Below are 6,715 nucleotides of genomic sequence, written 5' to 3'. Positions count from 1 at the left end.
GTCACCACAAATGTGACGAGTTGCTCCGGTGTCGACCCACCACCCTCTGGTTGTTAACCAGGTTGACTTCAGATACCACTGCACAGAGGTTCAAGTTCTGAAGTTTCTCAGTCACTTCTTCGGCTTCAGTAACCATAACACATAGATTCTGAGTTTCGGTATCTTCTATCAGCGAGGCTTGGTCATTCGGCTTCTTATGTCTTTTGCCGGTTTTGGAACGACAATCCTTTGCCATATGGCCTCGTTTGCCACAGTTGTAGCATTGGCCGAACCTCGTCTTTTTCTTCGGCTTTCCTCCATCTTTAGACAGATGCTTACGCTTCTTACTTGGACCAGTCTCTACGACGTTCACATTCGAGAGTCTTTCAGAGTTCTTCTCGGCAGTGCGACTGTCCTCTTCGATTCGAAGCTTTGGGATGAGTTCTTCAAGGCTCATATCCTTATTCTTGTGGCGGAGATAATTTTTGAAGTCTTTCCACCCCGTGGGTAATTTTTCAATCAGAGCTCGGACCTGGAAAGGTTCATTCGTTATCATGTTCTCTGCCTGTAGTTCTTGTAGGAGACTCTGCAGTTCCTGGACTTGGGTCATAACTGGTTTTGAATCAGTCATCTTGTAGTCCAAGAATCGTCCTACGATGAACTTTTTGACACCCGCCTTTTCAGTCTTATACTTATTGATAAGGGTGTCCCACAGTTGTTTAGACGTTTCTATAACCGAATATAGATTATAAAGTCCGTCATCTAAACTGTTCAGGATATAGTTCTTGCACAAGAAGTCTTCTTGTTTCCATGCATCTATTTCAGCAGTACGTTGTGCCTCATCCTCTATTTCTGCATGGGTAGGTCTCTCTTCGGTTAAGTATTTAACCAGACCCAATGTCGTTAGGTAGAACATCATCTTCAACTTCCATCGGTTGAAGTCAGTTCCCTTGAACTTCTCTGGTTTTTCCCCATTGTTTGTGTTAGGCGGAATAACTCGTAGAGTGGTTCTTGTTCGTGCCATTTCCTTTTCTGAAACACACAGAAAGTATACCAAATTAATATCTTATAACCAGAGAAATAATCGCTATAAAATGTCTTAAGATTGTTGTTCTCTGGTTATTAATCGATAAGTCGATTTATCTCTGTCTTGGCTTAATTTAGACAGAGTTTCCTTTCTCTAACTTATAGAGAGATAAACTAATAAGGAATAATGATTAATCAATATTCCTTCTTTCGGGCTAACCGAGATAGGTGTTAATGTAGTCGAGGCAAGAATAAATTCTCTTTCCTTAAGACATTTTACACCCCCGTAACAGTACCAAACGTTAGGGTGAATGCCTTCGGGATACAACGACTAACCTTTCAGAATTTTAAGATGGTACTTCTATATTCTGAAAGCGGACGAACCTTTGTCAGTATTATGAGCTCTTGGACTAATGCGGATGATCTTCTAGATGCTTCTGAAATTCAAATTTCACTCGAGACTTCTTTCTTCCTTTTCCAGATATTCTAGTCTAACCAGAACCTCTAGAAAATACTTCTTTAATTAGATATTCTAGGCTAACCAGAACCTCTAATTGTTAGAAGGGAAGAGAAGAAGAGAATGAATTGAATTGATGAAAAATGAAGTGGGTTTGGTTGGTTTATATAGGAGTTGAATGGGTGCATAGTGTCTGTTGGGTTAAAAGATGTATCCATTCGAAAGGAGGGACTAAACAGAAAGAATAACTGAATATTGGAGTCGGTTGGACCCTGGGACGTCGGATCTGGCTAGAAAACTCGGGTGGAACGCCCACCGTTAGATCAGTCCCGAAATGTGCCCACAGATTTGGATGAGCGTGGTATTCGCTCAAACGACCCCTGATCTAACTTGTCCCGTTTGACGTTTCAGACCCTGACTTAACCGTTTTTTCACCCAAACTTCAAACTCGAATTTCTCATTCATCCGGAATCGGATTCGAGTAATTCTTTGCTCTAAATTTAAGAGCTCGACGAGACGAACACAATGGCTCGTTCGGTTTATGAGTTTGACGAGTCGGGTCGAGCTAAAATTGGCTCCGATTCCAACATGGTTCTCATTGTTAAAGAATCAGGCATGCTGAGTCTATTTCCACTCAACTCTATCGAAGAAGTGGTTGTGTGGTTATGTTGTTTATGCGATCGGTCCTTAAAGAATCGAACATCAAAACCGTGCAAGCAAAAGAATTGATTGACCGAGTTTTTAGAGAAGAACTTTCTGATTTTATATTTAGTAAAAAAAAATCTTTATAGAGAAATTGGTCGTTAAGTTTCTTTATAGAGAAATTGTAGTATCATTATCTTCCAACACAACTTTCTAGTGAGACAAACTCAATTTGAGTTTTCTGAGTTTGGTTTCATGACAACTTAGTTTTAGTCACGAAATGTGGGGGAAGTGTGGAACTATGATATGTCATAGTTATTTTCTCATGAATTGAGGAAATATTAGATATATCTATTGTTTAGTTGTAGATTGCAAACAATAAACATACCAGATAAATATAACTAAATGAAATTCTAATCAGTTCGTTGTAATCCGCATAACGGATGACAATTGACATAGATAATATAAGAAAAATGAATTTCTTTGAGGATATTTGAAATTAGAATATGGTAAGTGATCGTACATGAGTCGAAATAATATTACCATTAAATGATTGCTCTATACAATTTCAATTATGCATACAGATAAAGTTGCACGACAACCTAACAGGATCCAATTAGAAAAGGTGTGTCAATCACGAGCAATTATCATCAAGGGGAATGGGACTATTGCCTAAGTAAATGAGTAAAGTCATAACGGAAACCCAACCTAGTTGACTGGAGATCCCAAGATTTAGGTTCAATGGGAAACTGAAGTTATATACTGACTCGCCAGTAACACTGAAAGAGAGTATTCTCTTACCCATTCCTATGACGAATCAGTGTTGCCTGTAATGCGTGAGGATAAGGTTATCTTTTAATGATTCCTATAATTTAGAATTATTTACTCTAAATGGGGTATAACAGGATACCTTTAATAGGAGATCACCTATATGAGTGTGAACTGGTGTCGGTTCCGTGAGAAGGTTGTAATGGCCGACTTCTCTAAAGCGCTCATGAAACCCGAGAATGTTCAAGGCCGAAATGAACACAACCGAGAACCGAATGTTACAAGGAGTGTCATGTGTGACAGCTACTGCATCAGTTTACAGTTCATAGGACCCAGTTAAAGACATAGTTCACTAAGGTCCTTGTAAAACCGTATCTATTCACTACGGAAGATTCAAAGCCAAAAACTATCTTTCCCGATGCATGGTACCTCCTGTTATGCTCTCATATGTATGTATGTTTGTTTGTCTGTTTGTCATATCTTTGTATGTCGTATGTCTTTTGTTGGTAATTTCACTCCTGTGGGGGATTGTTGGAAACTATTTATTCTATAAATAAGTTTTTTGTTTGAGTAAAATTATATTCCATAGATACTTGTGAAAGGACACAAGTTTTATGGATGGTCACAACCAAATGGAGAGGTATCTCGTACAGTCATGAGTAACTCTATAAATACTCTAATTTGGTTTGTTTTTTATATTAGTTTTTGGACAACGTTTAGTATATTGTGAAGGTAAAAGTTTGGTCGTCTAGAGTCATCTATGAGAGCATAGTAACTAGAAAGTTCGATGGAGCGTATAGAATTGTAGTGCTTCTTTCTATACGACGCGATCGTTGTATCTTGGGAGACAAATGTCCGTAGAACGGTGAGCAACAATGCGGGGACATGATTGTCTTAAGGAAAGAGTGACCACTCGCCTCGATCAAATAAGATAAGTTTTTCGTTTTTATATTTATATAATCTAATAGTGTCATATGATTAGTTGTTAAGAACCGAATCCGTAACCCGATTCCAACACTCATTTCTCAAGTAGTGTTATATTTTGTCTGTACCAAGATTATCAGATAAAATAAAACCCTAATTTGATCGGATTTTAATGTCGATTAGGGTGTTGAAAGAGATGGTAAAGCTACACTAGGTTCATGACCTAACCTACTTCCCAGAACTAAAACCCTCTCATTTACATATTAATAACCAATATGTAGGGCGTTGTCACGGACCAGGGAAACTTCTTTATTTTTATTTTTATTTTGTTGAACTACGAACGAGGGAAACTTAATATTGAAAAGTAGGTGTACCATTATTTTAGAAATGGTGTCATATTCAACTGTCGCATTTATACATGGCATTCCTTCCATGAAGTTGAAAACATTCAATGGCGCTTCTTCAAGTCCTTAAGTAGTCGATGTAAACATTCATGACAAAATGAACATCTTTTTGGTTATCTTGTACTTATTTCTGACATGATTCTGTAAGCAGGCCGGACCCATGTGGAGGTCAGAGGTCGTGGGTTCGACCTACACTGCTGCCTGTTTTTCAATTTGCCTTTAGGTATTGCAAATCAAATATTGTGGGGACTTATTATTTGTTCCATTCTTATATGAAGTTAAAGCGATCTCATGACTTAATAAAATTAGTAAATGTTAATTTTAAGAATAAAAAATCAAGGGTTCTATCGTCATTTTTAGTTTGATATATTTTTTATATTTCTAAAAATATTTGAACTTATAAAGTAAATTATGTTCTTATTACTCAAAAGCACTAATTCGCGACGTAGAATTTTTAGTTGTAATACTGCTCGCATATCAAAGAAACCTGAAAAATAGTTGAAGCGATCATTCAAAAATATCATACAACGAGTCTGGTTTCGTCAAAAATTTAATATCTATATTAGTGACTAATTTTGAACTTTTATTTATTGTTATATAAAGTATTCCTTTTTTACTTTATGTTATCATACAAGAGGGCCTCTTGTAAGGCCCCCAAATTCTCAGCCACGGCTCTGGGCCGGCAGTTGCCCGGCCTGATCTCCACATATTTATAACCAGCTACTAATTTTTAACATGGATTAACCTAGTTCCAGTGGTAGTTTCTATGTGATTCCAAAACAAAGACAAGGGTTTGAGTCTCTCTTTGCCCATGCCCTTTAAATTCTTTTTAGTTTTCGTTTTCCTTCAATTATTACCGAGAGAAATAATATGATGTAGACGCAGCGGAAATATAAAAAACGATAAATAAAGTAAAGGAAGAACGGTAAAATAACTTAATAAACTTAATAAACTATAAACTTTGATTTGGTTTTCTCTTCAAATGAATAATAAAATAGACTAGACCTTCTTTTATAGGATAACAAACTTTCCTAGATAGACTCAAACTAGGATTCCTAAAGTAATAAAATACTCAAAACATAGAAACTTCAAAATAAAGAAATATCAAATTAAAGTAACTTCCTAATCCTATACTAATTAAAACTACTATTATGGCCGAATAGGATGTGGGCACGCGTGGACGTGGGACCACATGTTATGCGCCTGCATCAGCACCCTGTTCCTCAGAAGGTTCGTCCCGAACAGATTGATTAAGGAAAGTTGGATGTATCTGCATAAGATGAATACCAACAAGGCGATTCGTAACGTCCACTTTGCACGAAAGGTGCAAGAAAACCAAAAGACACCAACATGGACTATATCCGTAGCTTCAATCTCATAATTCAAGGAATCTCGAAATATCGATGGTGGAAAATAATCAGTATAGGAAGGGTGGAGGATATGGCCGAGTGGGGAGATGGTGGTATGGCCAGTTAGGGTTTGGGTACTAGGTTCTGTTTGGCTAGGGTGGAGGAAAAAGTTTCTTTGATTTTCTAAAGAAAGAGAAGTATTCGATGGAGTGGCGGTGGTGGTAGAACTTTGTAACGAAGATGGTGTAGTGGGTTGATGTGAAGAAGTGTGATTGAAGATAGTGGATGGTTGGGTTGTTTTAGAAATAGGAGACGAGTTTCGACACATACCTTCGATTTTGACTGATAAATTCTTGATGGAATCATTGATTTGTTCAAAGCGACGATCGATTTTGTCGAATTTTTCCATATTTTCCTTCTTGTAATTTTCGAAAGCTTCTTCCAATTTTGTAATCGAGGATAACTTCTTGTTGATGTTGTCCCATTCGGAGGCAAAAGTTGGTGTCCTCTCTTTAATTGTTGTAGCAGGAACGGTAGTATTAACCATTGTGATTGGTTAAAAAAAATGGCTCTGAATACCACTTGATGTAGACGCAGCGGAAATATAAAAACGATAAATAAAGTAAAGGAAGAACGGTAAAATAACTGAATAAACTTAATAAACTATAAACTTTGACTTGGTTTTCTCTTCAATCTGAATAATAAAATAGACTAGACCTCCTTTTATAGGATAACAAATTTTCCTAGATAGACTCAAACTAGGATTCCTATAGTAATAAAATACTCAAAACATAGAAACTTCAAAATAAAGAAATATCAAATTAAAGTAACTTCCTAATCCTATACTAATTAAAACTACTATTATGGCCGAATAGGATGTGGGCACGCGTGGACGTGGGCCCACATGTTATGCGCCTGCATCATAATACTAGATAACATCATGTTTCTCTTGGTTGGATACACTTTGACTATTTAATTTTTTCTACTCAAGTGTCATTGAATAATTATATTATGAAGATCTTAGATTAGCTATTGATAAAATTACGTGATTTTTTTCTTTAAGATGTATAATAAATGATAAAAAAAACTACTGATACTTTAGTACTCAATAGAGTTTTCCAATGTTACGTTAATTTGTAAACTAAATCAAAAGACCGTCACTTCGA

Source organism: Eschscholzia californica, unplaced genomic scaffold (assembly GCF_041429995.1).
Source record: "Eschscholzia californica isolate CP2 unplaced genomic scaffold, dmEscCali1.0.p SCAF_4, whole genome shotgun sequence".
In the NCBI taxonomy this organism is placed as follows: Eukaryota; Viridiplantae; Streptophyta; class Magnoliopsida; order Ranunculales; family Papaveraceae; genus Eschscholzia; species Eschscholzia californica.
Note: the sequence above shows the minus strand (reverse complement) of the source record.